Source organism: Pseudophryne corroboree, chromosome 10, assembly GCF_028390025.1.
Source record: "Pseudophryne corroboree isolate aPseCor3 chromosome 10, aPseCor3.hap2, whole genome shotgun sequence".
Taxonomy (NCBI): domain Eukaryota; kingdom Metazoa; phylum Chordata; class Amphibia; order Anura; family Myobatrachidae; genus Pseudophryne; species Pseudophryne corroboree.
In genome coordinates, this window is record NC_086453.1 from 235,967,013 (window position 1) to 235,980,272 (window position 13,260).

A 13,260-nucleotide genomic window follows, 5' to 3' on the forward strand; every position below is an offset into this window, starting at 1 on the left:
AGGAATTAGTTATTTTAAATGTCTTTAATTGTGTTGCATATGTATAAACACAATTATATATATATATATATATATATATATATATGCTAAAAGAACCAGCCGCACACATTAAAAGTTCATAGGGAGGAGTGCAAGGCACAAATGGTTGTATTCATAAAAGAAAGCAGAGCCAGCACCTCCTGATTACTGCAAATTGCAAAACTCGTGTTTTTACTGTTTAAAACATCCAAATTTCCATAGCATCATAACGTGAAAAAAAAATCCATGCAAAGAGGAGTACATAGCAGAGGATCACATAAATAATTGTATACTCATCATGCCAGGGTGGTCATAAATGCATAAAGGCATCCTCCTGCTAACAGAGTGGCAGTGAACCCGACAGCTGTTTCGGCGCCTCCATTGCGCCTTTATCAAGGATTAACCTGCCAAACATACAATAGCCGGCTATATACCCACCACAATCACCAAATTCAACTCACCTGTAGTGTAACAGCAGTGCAAAATCGTCACAACCAAAAGCAAACATCATTGCCCATTAGCCTGTCTCACTAACTTACACAGGAACAGGAAGTGACGTAACGGAGCCCGTTGCTAAGCAACAGGGATCAAAACCATCTAGATTGTCATCAGAACAGGACTCATAGTGACGAAAGTACACTAACACATCACCTAAATATATAGACACAAACGTAAACTTAGAAAAGGTGTACAAATGACAGTGATTGCGCAATAAAAAACTCTAGGCCGCCTTGTTACCACACATGAAAGGACAAACACATGAAATCCCTGAAATTCACACGTGATAAAATATGTGTGGCATACATTGGCGCTCAGAATTTAAAGATGCATCCCTAAAATGAATAGGGATATGCTAATCCACAGATTTCAATGGACCAAATGGTTTAATCCCATAGAATAAAAGTTTTTTTATTAAAACCAAAAAATGACTGACATTTGACATAAATGTAAAGTGCAATCCGTGACTTGGCAGCAGAGGCTAGTGAAAGTGACCGTGCAATCGGTAAACACAAGATCTCTCACCATGTGATGAAGCTGCGGTGGGCTAGCTTACAACAAAGCAGTATGGTCCTAGGCTGAAAATAGCCCAGCACCACCGCAGTGAGTTTGTTTCAGCATGTGAGTCCTTCCACTGGTATCACTGCTCCTCGTCCATTGAAGTCCTCTGTCCAAATACAACGCGTTTCGGTCACTCTCCTGTGACCTTTTTTTAAGTATTGAATAGAGGAACTTGTCATGAGTCCATATTTATACCCATTTAACTGATTAAACTATCTAACACATGTGGTTGTACACATCCGCATCATTACGAGCGCACTAGCCTGGAAATGATGCGATGTGCGTTCCAGTCGCGTGGGAAGTGACGCGCTCCGTGTTCCTGTAGCGCCGGAAGTGACGTGCTCCGTGTTCCCCCTCCTTCCGAATCCGGAGGTGACGTCCCATGCGTTCCAGCACCGGGCGGAAATCAACTATGCGTTCCATTGCGCCGCCGGAGTTCATTGTAAACATAACACTTGTAAACATAACACTTGGTTTGATCCCGAACGGCATTTTAGATAATCCTTTTTAGAAATAGACACAGATACCCTCCGAGAAGTCATCTTGTTCAAAGACCATAACGGAATATGTAGGTGGGACATTTCAACGGAGGCCATCTCCGCCATCTTGGTTAAGGGAAACATAAATTTCTTCTTTATTATTCAAGCAGTACTCCTTTCTGACCGGGAATTATTTCCTTTCCAAAGATATTTATACTTTGTGGGAAGAAAGGGACCCCATCTGACCAAACTAAGTGGTACTTAGTATTCCCACTAGTCCATCCCTATTACCCGATAAGGGTCCCCCTTCCTTTGGAAATGTGGAGTATGGTTTTCCACAGGAGATATGTCCATACATGCAGTTTCCATAATTTTTGTATATAAAAGAGAGAAAAAAACAGTTTTAGAACAAACATAAAAATATTATGATAAAAGTGCATCGTTAGTCTAAAAACCATTTCAATTTGAAATCAACATTATGACCATTTGGTCTCAAGGTATTTAAATCGAATATCACGAGTCTATAATTGGCTACAGGGGAATGAATCTAGGATTAGTTGGAGAGGTGGTAATAGATTCAGAAGAAATCGTTTCAATAATGGTTTTTCTGATATTGACACACATACGTCAGCAAGTGATTCAGATCAATCGCAGTCACAATCACATTTTCGGAAAGGTTCTATAACCAGAAGCAGATACAAAGATCTGAAAGGAAGAGGCCAGGTAGAAGGGGAGGGGTCAAGCACAGGTGTAAAACCAAAGAAAGGGCCAAAGAACAAACAGAAGTAGTAATATTTAACTTATCAGATTACACGCCCACCCCACCTGAAATATCTGTTCTGTCCAAGGGCCTCTCATTTGTTAAAACATTTAAACAACAGCCTTTTAATTTTGAAGTGGAATTATATAGTTTTCATCGCACTCTTAAACTTAAGGACTTTTTTTCTAAGCAGAAAAAGAGTGGTGAGGGGATTGTGGAACCTCATGTTAAACACTTTAGACCCAAGAGTACCTTTGAACCTTTAGGCACTAATGCGTCTATAGAAACCTTCATTAAACTTGTGAAACGTGACACTATGTCTTATATTAGTAGTCAGATAATCTCTTTTCATAATTTAACATAAAAAAGAGAATGTTGCACTCAACACATTGAAGAACAATGGGGAAATTGTTATCTGTCCCTCTGATAAGGGGGGTGGTATTGTTCTCCTCAATAAATCTGATTATATGTCTCAGATTCTAAGACAACTATCTGATGTTGAGTGCTATAAAGTTCTAACATATGATCCGACTCAAAAGTATAAAAAGGAGATTGACACTGTGATTGATCTAGGACTGAAAAACAACTGGATTGATGAATCTACAGCCGAGTTCCTCACACAACAACACTGTAGGATACCTGTTATGTTCGTGCTACCGAAGGTTCACAAGACACAAATTAGACCTCCGGGTAGACCCATAATATCTTCTTGTGGTTCCCTTTTGTCAGCCATTATCTCAATATGTTGACTTCTGGCTACAACCAATAGTACAAAATACCAAATACTATCTTCGTGACATTACAGATTTTCTGAATAAAATCATGGAATTGGGCCCATTGCCGGAGGGTAGTTTACTCGTGACCCTTTATATAACGAGTCTTTACACCAATATAGATCATATGGAGGGTATAGAATCGGTCAGGAGTCTAATCACCAACAGTCCGCACTATAAGGGCCCGCATGTAGAATTTCTATTATTGCTCATTGATATTGTGTTACGTAAATAACTATTTCTTATTTGAAAATTCTTTCTTTTTGCAATTAAGAGGGACCGCTATGGGGTCTAATATGGCCCCAGTATATGCAAATTTATATATGCATATGTATGAAATGCAATCACAGAGTTCAAAAGAAGAAGGAAAGTGTCCTCAATGTGGACAGCTATGTATGAAATGCAACATAAATTATCCTCGGTTAATTTTTCAGAGTTTATTAATTTTTACGTATGCTACATTGATGACCTGTTTTTGGTGTGGACTGGGGGGGTGGGACTGCTGACCGAGTTTGTTGATGCTCTCAATTCTCTTGATACCAACATTAGATTCACACTTGCCTTTAGTGAAAGTATTATTAATTATTTGGATGTTTGTGTTATGAGCAAGGGGAATGTTTTGTCTACTAAGATCTATAGGAAAGAGACAGACAAAAATACCCTTTTAATGGCGGATAGTTTTCATACGGAACCACTAAAAAGGGGACGCCCGCTGTCACAATTGTTGAGGGTTGTCCGGATAACATCTGACCCTACTGAATTGAAAGGAGCACTTGATGAAATGGGTAATAGATTTATCCATAGAGGATATGACAAACGTGAAATTGATTAAGCTATCCTTGACTGTATGCAACGTAATAGGGAGGAGTTATTGCATCACAAGGTGGACATTAAGAATGACAGTCAGCTAACATTTGTTTCCACCTATTCGGTGGCTTTGAGACATATAAAGAAGACGGTGCTGTCATTGGCATATAGTACAGGCGGACGAGACAATTGGTGATCTTTGTAAACAGACACCTATGTTCTGCTTTAAGAGGAGTACTAACATCAAGGACATAGTGGCAAAATCCGATATAGGACCCATTAAGGTTAAAAATTGGTTACAACCTAAGAATGGGGTGTTTAAGTGCCATGGGTGTGTCAATTAGCAGTTCCTGTTACTGGGTGATTCCTTTGCTGATCCCATGACGAACACTAGATACAACATACGTCATCATCTAACCTGTGATAGCCGTTTTGTCATTTATTTAATACAATGCCCTTGTTCTATGTTCTAAGTGAGAAAAACAATAAGGACTCTCAGGGAGAGAATTGCTTTACATCGTTCATCAATTAAAAAAGCGTTAGTCACAATGGATGCAAACACACCGCTAGTCGCACGTCATTTTGCTCTACATAAACATTCTATAACAGACTTCCGTTGTATGCCTATAGACTGTGTTGCCCCACTGAGGCGTGGTGGTGATCGGAATAAGTTGTTACTCCAACGTGAGTGCTACTGGATAAATCGACTTAAATCAATTTCTCCCATTGGGCTCAATGAGGAGCAAAGTCTGTCATGTTACTTGTAGTTCCCCTTGCTTATAATTACTAGTATATTAACATCTTGTATTGTTGATCTGTTTGATTCGTGTAGGATCTATTTTTGTAGGGTATGTGGCTCTTATTATATTTTTTTATTTTTATATATTTTTTTGAATTATTTTGTGACTATATTGTCTACACTGGCCGGCTGTATACCTTGGTCAATCACCAATTCTAACACCTTTACCCATAAAACACCAAATTGTAGTTCTTCAATGGCATTTCCTGTATACGTTACCATGACGACCGATTCCGTCGCGTCACTTCCGGTTTCGGAAGCGCGGTTGTGGGAGAATCTGGTAGAGTTTTTAAGTTTACGTTTGTGTCTATATATTTAGGGGATGTGTTAGTGTACTTTCGTCACTATGAGTCCTGTTCTGATGACAATCTAGATGGTTTTGATCCCTGTTGCTTAGCAACGGGCTCCGTTATGTCACTTCCTGCTCCTGTGTACGTTAGTGAGACAGGCTAATGGGCAATGATGTTTGCTTTTGATTGTGACGATTTTGCACTGCTGTTACACTACAGGTGAGTTGAATTCGGTGATTGTGGTGGGTATATAGCCAGCTATTGTATGTTTGGCAGGTTAATCCTTGACAAAGGCGCAATGGAGGTGCCGGAACAGCTGTCGGGTTCATTGACACTCTGTTAGCAGGAGGATGCCTCTATGCATTTATGACCACCCTGGCATGATGAGTATACAATTATTTATGTGATCCTCTGCTATGTACTCCTCTTTGCATGGATTTTTTGCACGTTATGATGCTATGGAAATTTGGATGTTTTAAACAGTAAAAACACGATTTTTGCAGCAATCAGGAGGTGCTGGCTCTGCTTTCTTTTTTTTATATATATATATATATATATATATATATATATTTATATATATATATTTATTTTATTTATTTATTTTTATATTGAGTTTGCATCTCTTGCCTTGTAAAAATGGGACACTGTCTGCCGTAATGTGTAAAAATGGGGACGCTCTCTGCCGTAATGTGTAAAAATGGGACACTGTCTGCCGTAATGTGTAAAAATGGGGACGCTGTCTGCCGTAGTGTGTAAAAATGGGATGTTGTCTGCCGTAATGTGTAAAAAGGGGATGCTGTCTGCCGTAATGAAAAGGGGACGCTGTCTGCCATAATGTGTAAAAGGTTGACGCTGTCTGCCGTAATGTGTAAATATGGGGACGCTGTCTGCCGTAATGTGTATAAATGGGGACTCTATCTGCCGTTATGTGTCAAAAAGGGGACGCTGTCTGCCGTAATGTGTAAAAAAGGGACGCTGTCTGCCGTAATGAAAAGGGGACGCTGTCTGCCGTAATGTGTAAAAGGTTGACGCTGTCTGCCGTAATGTGTGAAAAGGGGAATCTGTCTGCCGTAAGGTGTAAAAGGGGCTCTACCTAGTGTAGTGGTGCTACCGTGCGGTGTAATTTTAATAATAGAGACTACTGTGCACCGTTATATGAATTGGTATTATTTTGTGGCCACACCCCTTCCCCACAAAGCCATGCCCCTATTTTTTGTGCACACCTTTGGTGCGCACTGCCCCTGTTTTGCATGGAGTAGGGGGGGGCTCCGATACTGTTTCTTGCACACAGTGCTAAAATATCTAGTTACGGCATTGTTGCTAGGGATCCATTTCTCTGGCCCTGAGCAGGTCCCCCTCACCAGATCCTCTCCAGGGATGAGGGGGTGGACTTGGATGGGATGGGGGGGCAAAGCATTTTGTCGCACATGGGCCCCCCGCTCGCTAGTTCCGCCACTGAGAGGGATGATCATGAGAGTTATGCTACTGAAGGAACTGAGTGGTCCATTCCAAACAGGACAAATGTGGCTTTGCAGCAGCTGCTTATTGTACTGCAAGACCATGCAGGCTTGCAAGGGCAGTGTGGGACTTGTAGTAACCTGTTTAAAAATAGAATTGGGTGGGGGGGTGTTACCGGGGTTTGAGGTGCCTGTTCTCTATTTAGGCAGTTATCACAGGGTGTATAGTAGAGATGAGCGCCTGAAATTTTTCGGGTTTTGTGTTTTGGTTTTGGGTTCGGTTCCGCGGCCGTGTTTTGGGTTCGAACGCGTTTTGGCAAAACCTCACCGAATTATTTTTGTCGGATTCGGGTGTGTTTTGGATTCGGGTGTTTTTTTCAAAAAACCCTAAAAAACAGCTTAAATCATAGAATTTGGGGGTAATTTTGATCCCAAAGTATTATTAACCTCAAAAAACATAATTTACACTCATTTTCAGCCTATTCTGAACACATCACACCTCACAATATTATTTTTAGTCCTAAAATTTGCACCGAGGTCGCTGTGTGAGTAAGATAAGCGACCCTAGTGGCCGACACAAACACCGGGCCCATCTAGGAGTGGCACTGCAGTGTCACGCAGGATGTCCCTTCCAAAAAACCCTCCCCAAACAGCACATGACGCAAAGAAAAAAAGAGGCGCAATGAGGTAGCTGTGTGAGTAAGATTAGCGACCCTAGTGGCCGACACAAACACCGGGCCCATCTAGGAGTGGCACTGCAGTGTCACGCAGGATGGCCCTTCCAAAAAACCCTCCCCAAACAGCACATGACGCAAAGAAAAAAAGAGGCGCAATGAGGTAGCTGTGTGAGTAAGATTAGCGACCCTAGTGGCCGACACAAACACCGGGCCCATCTAGGAGTGGCACTGCAGTGTCACGCAGGATGGCCCTTCCAAAAAACCCTCCCCAAACAGCACATGACGCAAAGAAAAAAAGAGGCGCAATGAGGTAGCTGACTGTGTGAGTAAGATTAGCGACCCTAGTGGCCGACACAAACACCGGGCACATCTAGGAGTGGCACTGCAGTGTCACGCAGGATGTCCCTTCCAAAAAACCCTCCCCAAACAGCACATGACGCAAAGAAAAAAAGAGGCGCAATGAGGTAGCTGTGTGAGTAAGATTAGCGACCCTAGTGGCCGACACAAACACCGGGCCCATCTAGGAGTGGCACTGCAGTGTCACGCAGGATGTCCCTTCCAAAAAACCCTCCCCAATCAGCACATGATGCAAAGAAAAAGAAAAGAAAAAAGAGGTGCAAGATGGAATTATCCTTGGGCCCTCCCACCCACCCTTATGTTGTATAAACAAAACAGGACATGCACACTTTAACCAACCCATCATTTCAGTGACAGGGTCTGCCACACGACTGTGACTGATATGACGGGTTGGTTTGGACCCCCCCCAAAAAAGAAGCAATTAATCTCTCCTTGCACAAACTGGCTCTACAGAGGCAAGATGTCCACCTCATCTTCACCCTCCGATATATCACCGTGTACATCCCCCTCCTCACAGATTATCAATTCGTCCCCACTGGAATCCACCATCTCAGCTCCCTGTGTACTTTGTGGAGGCAATTGCTGCTGGTCAATGTCTCCGCGGAGGAATTGATTATAATTCATTTTAATGAACATCATCTTCTCCACATTTTCTGGATGTAACCTCGTACGCCGATTGCTGACAAGGTGAGCGGCGGCACTAAACACTCTTTCGGAGTACACACTTGTGGGAGGGCAACTTAGGTAGAATAAAGCCAGTTTGTGCAAGGGCCTCCAAATTGCCTCTTTTTCCTGCCAGTATAAGTACGGACTGTGTGACGTGCCTACTTGGATGCGGTCACTCATATAATCCTCCACCATTCTATCAATGTTGAGAGAATCATATGCAGTGACAGTAGACGACATGTCCGTAATCGTTGTCAGGTCCTTCAGTCCGGACCAGATGTCAGCATCAGCAGTTGCTCCAGACTGCCCTGCATCACCGCCAGCGGGTGGGCTCGGAATTCTGAGCCTTTTCCTCGCACCCCCAGTTGCGGGAGAATGTGAAGGAGGAGATGTTGACAGGTCGCGTTCCGCTTGACTTGACAATTTTGTCACCAGCAGGTCTTTCAACCCCAGCAGACCTGTGTCTGCCGGAAAGAGAGATCCAAGGTAGGCTTTAAATCTAGGATCGAGCACGGTGGCCAAAATGTAGTGCTCTGATTTCAACAGATTGACCACCCGTGAATCCTTGTTAAGCGAATTAAGGGCTGCATCCACAAGTCCCACATGCCTAGCGGAATCGCTCCGTGTTAGCTCCTTCTTCAATGCCTCCAGCTTCTTCTGCAAAAGCCTGATGAGGGGAATGACCTGACTCAGGCTGGCAGTGTCTGAACTGACTTCACGTGTGGCAAGTTCAAAGGGCATCAGAACCTTGCACAACGTTGAAATCATTCTCCACTGCACTTGAGACAGGTGCATTCCATCTCCTATATCGTGCTCAATTGTATAGGCTTGAATGGCCTTTTGCTGCTCCTCCAACCTCTGAAGCATATAGAGGGTTGAATTCCACCTCGTTACCACTTCTTGCTTCAGATGATGGCAGGGCAGGTTCAGTAGTTTTTGGTGGTGCTCCAGTCTTCTGTACGTGGTGCCTGTACGCCGAAAGTGTCCCGCAATTTTTCTGGCCACCGACAGCATCTCTTGCACGCCCCTGTCGTTTTTTAAAAAATTCTGCACCACCAAATTCAAGGTATGTGCAAAACATGGGACGTGCTGGAATTTGCCCATATTTAATGCACACACAATATTGCTGGCGTTGTCCGATGCCACAAATCCACAGGAGAGTCCAATTGGGGTAAGCCATTCCGCGATGATCTTCCTCAGTTGCCGTAAGAGGTTTTCAGCTGTGTGCGTATTCTGGAAAGCGGTGATACAAAGCGTAGCCTGCCTAGGAAAGAGTTGGCGTTTGCGAGATGCTGCTACTGGTGCCGCCGCTGCTGTTCTTGCGGCGGGAGTCCATACATCTACCCAGTGGGCTGTCACAGTCATATAGTCCTGACCCTGCCCTGCTCCACTTGTCCACATGTCCGTGGTTAAGTGGACATTGGGTACAACTGCATTTTTTAGGACACTGGTGAGTCTTTTTCTGACGTCCGTGTACATTCTCGGTATCGCCTGCCTAGAGAAGTGGAACCTAGATGGTATTTGGTAACGGGGGCACACTGCCTCAATAAATTGTCTAGTTCCCTGTGAACTAACGGCGGATACCGGACGCACGTCTAACACCAACATAGTTGTCAAGGACTCAGTTATCCGCTTTGCAGTAGGATGACTGCTGTGATATTTCATCTTCCTCGCAAAGGACTGTTGAACAGTCAATTGCTTACTGGAAGTAGTACAAGTGGGCTTACGACTTCCCCTCTGGGATGACCATCGACTCCCAGCGGCAACAACAGCAGCGCCAGCAGCAGTAGGCGTTACACGCAAGGATGCATCGGAGGAATCCCAGGCAGGAAAGGACTCGTCAGACTTGCCAGTGACATGGCCTGCAGGACTATTGGCATTCCTGGGGAAGGAGGAAATTGACACTGAGGGAGTTGGTGGGGTGGTTTGCGTGAGCTTGGTTACAAGAGGAAGGGATTTACTGGTCAGTGGACTGCTTCCGCTGTCACCCAAAGTTTTTGAACTTGTCACTGACTTATTATGAATGCGCTGCAGGTGACGTATAAGGGAGGATGTTCCGAGGTGGTTAACGTCCTTACCCCTACTTATTACAGCTTGACAAAGGGAACACACGGCTTGACACCTGTTGTCCGCATTTCTGGTGAAATACCTCCACACCGAAGAGCTGATTTTTTTGGTATTTTCACCTGGCATGTCAACGGCCATATTCCTCCCACGGACAACAGGTGTCTCCCCGGGTGCCTGACTTAAACAAACCACCTCACCATCAGAATCCTCCTGGTCAATTTCCTCCCCAGCGCCAGCAACACCCATATCCTCCTCATCCTGGTGTACTTCAACACTGACATCTTCAATCTGACTATCAGGAACTGGACTGCGGGTGCTCCTTCCAGCACTTGCAGGGGGCATGCAAATAGTGGAAGGCGCATGCTCTTCACGTCCAGTGTTGGGAAGGTCAGGCATCGCAAACGACACAATTGGACTCTCCTTGTGGATTTGGGATTTCAAAGAACGCACAGTTCTTTGCGGTGCTTTTGCCAGCTTGAGTCTTTTCAGTTTTCTAGCGAGAGGCTGAGTGCTTCCATCCTCATGTGAAGCTGAACCACTAGCCATGAACATAGGCCAGGGCCTCAGCCGTTCCTTGCCACTCCGTGTGGTAAATGGCATATTGGCAAGTTTACGCTTCTCCTCCGACAATTTTATTTTAGGTTTTGGAGTCCTTTTTTTTCTGATATTTGGTGTTTTGGATTTGACATGCTCTGTACTATGACATTGGGCATCGGCCTTGGCAGACGACGTTGCTGGCATTTCATCGTCTCGGCCATGACTAGTGGCAGCAGCTTCAGCACGAGGTGGAAGTGGATCTTGATCTTTCCCTAATTTTGGAACCTCAACTTTTTTGTTCTCCATATTTTATAGGCAGAACTAAAAGGCACCTCAGGTAAACAATGGAGATGGATGGATTGGATAGTTTACTAGTATACAATTATGGACGGACTGCCACGGTTAGGTGGTATAAAAAAACCACGGTTAGGTGGTATATATTATAATAATAATACAATTATGGATGGACGGACTGCCTGCCGACTGCCGACACAGAGGTAGCCACAGCCGTGAACTACCGCACTGTACACTGGTTGATAAAGAGATAGTAGTATACTCGTAACAACTAGTATGACACTATGACGACGGTATAAAGAATGGAAAAAAAACCACGGTTAGGTGGTATATATTATAATAATAATACAATTATGGATGGACGGACTGCCTGCCGACTGCCGACACAGAGGTAGCCACAGCCGTGAACTACCGCACTGTACACTGGTTGATAAAGAGATAGTAGTATACTCGTAACAACTAGTATGACACTATGACGACGGTATAAAGAATGGAAAAAAAACCACGGTTAGGTGGTATATATTATAATAATAATACAATTATGGATGGACGGACTGCCTGCCGACTGCCGACACAGAGGTAGCCACAGCCGTGAACTACCGCACTGTACACTGGTTGATAAAGAGATAGTAGTATACTCGTAACAACTAGTATGACACTATGACGACGGTATAAAGAATGGAAAAAAAACCACGGTTAGGTGGTATATATTATAATAATAATACAATTATGGATGGACGGACTGCCTGCCGACTGCCGACACAGAGGTAGCCACAGCCGTGAACTACCGCACTGTACACTGGTTGATAAAGAGATAGTAGTATACTCGTAACAACTAGTATGACACTATGACGACGGTATAAAGAATGGAAAAAAAACCACGGTTAGGTGGTATATATTATAATAATAATACAATTATGGATGGACGGACTGCCTGCCGACTGCCGACACAGAGGTAGCCACAGCCGTGAACTACCGCACTGTACACTGGTTGATAAAGAGATAGTAGTATACTCGTAACAACTAGTATGACACTATGACGACGGTATAAAGAATGGAAAAAAAACCACGGTTAGGTGGTATATATTATAATAATAATACAATTATGGATGGACGGACTGCCTGCCGACTGCCGACACAGAGGTAGCCACAGCCGTGAACTACCGCACTGTACACTGGTTGATAAAGAGATAGTAGTATACTCGTAACAACTAGTATGACACTATGACGACGGTATAAAGAATGGAAAAAAAACCACGGTTAGGTGGTATATATTATAATAATAATACAATTATGGATGGACGGACTGCCTGCCGACTGCCGACACAGAGGTAGCCACAGCCGTGAACTACCGCACTGTACACTGGTTGATAAAGAGATAGTAGTATACTCGTAACAACTAGTATGACACTATGACGACGGTATAAAGAATGGAAAAAAAACCACGGTTAGGTGGTATATATTATAATAATAATACAATTATGGATGGACGGACTGCCTGCCGACTGCCGACACAGAGGTAGCCACAGCCGTGAACTACCGCACTGTACACTGGTTGATAAAGAGATAGTAGTATACTCGTAACAACTAGTATGACACTATGACGACGGTATAAAGAATGGAAAAAAAACCACGGTTAGGTGGTATATATTATAATAATAATACAATTATGGATGGACGGACTGCCTGCCGACTGCCGACACAGAGGTAGCCACAGCCGTGAACTACCGCACTGTACACTGGTTGATAAAGAGATAGTAGTATACTCGTAACAACTAGTATGACACTATGACGACGGTATAAAGAATGGAAAAAAAACCACGGTTAGGTGGTATATATTATAATAATAATACAATTATGGATGGACGGACTGCCTGCCGACTGCCGACACAGAGGTAGCCACAGCCGTGAACTACCGCACTGTACACTGGTTGATAAAGAGATAGTAGTATACTCGTAACAACTAGTATGACACTATGACGACGGTATAAAGAATGGAAAAAAAACCACGGTTAGGTGGTATATATTATAATAATAATACAATTATGGATGGACGGACTGCCTGCCGACTGCCGACACAGAGGTAGCCACAGCCGTGAACTACCGCACTGTACACTGGTTGATAAAGAGATAGTAGTATACTCGTAACAACTAGTATGACACTATGACGACGGTATAAAGAATGGAAAAAAAACCACGGTTAGGTGGTATATATTATAA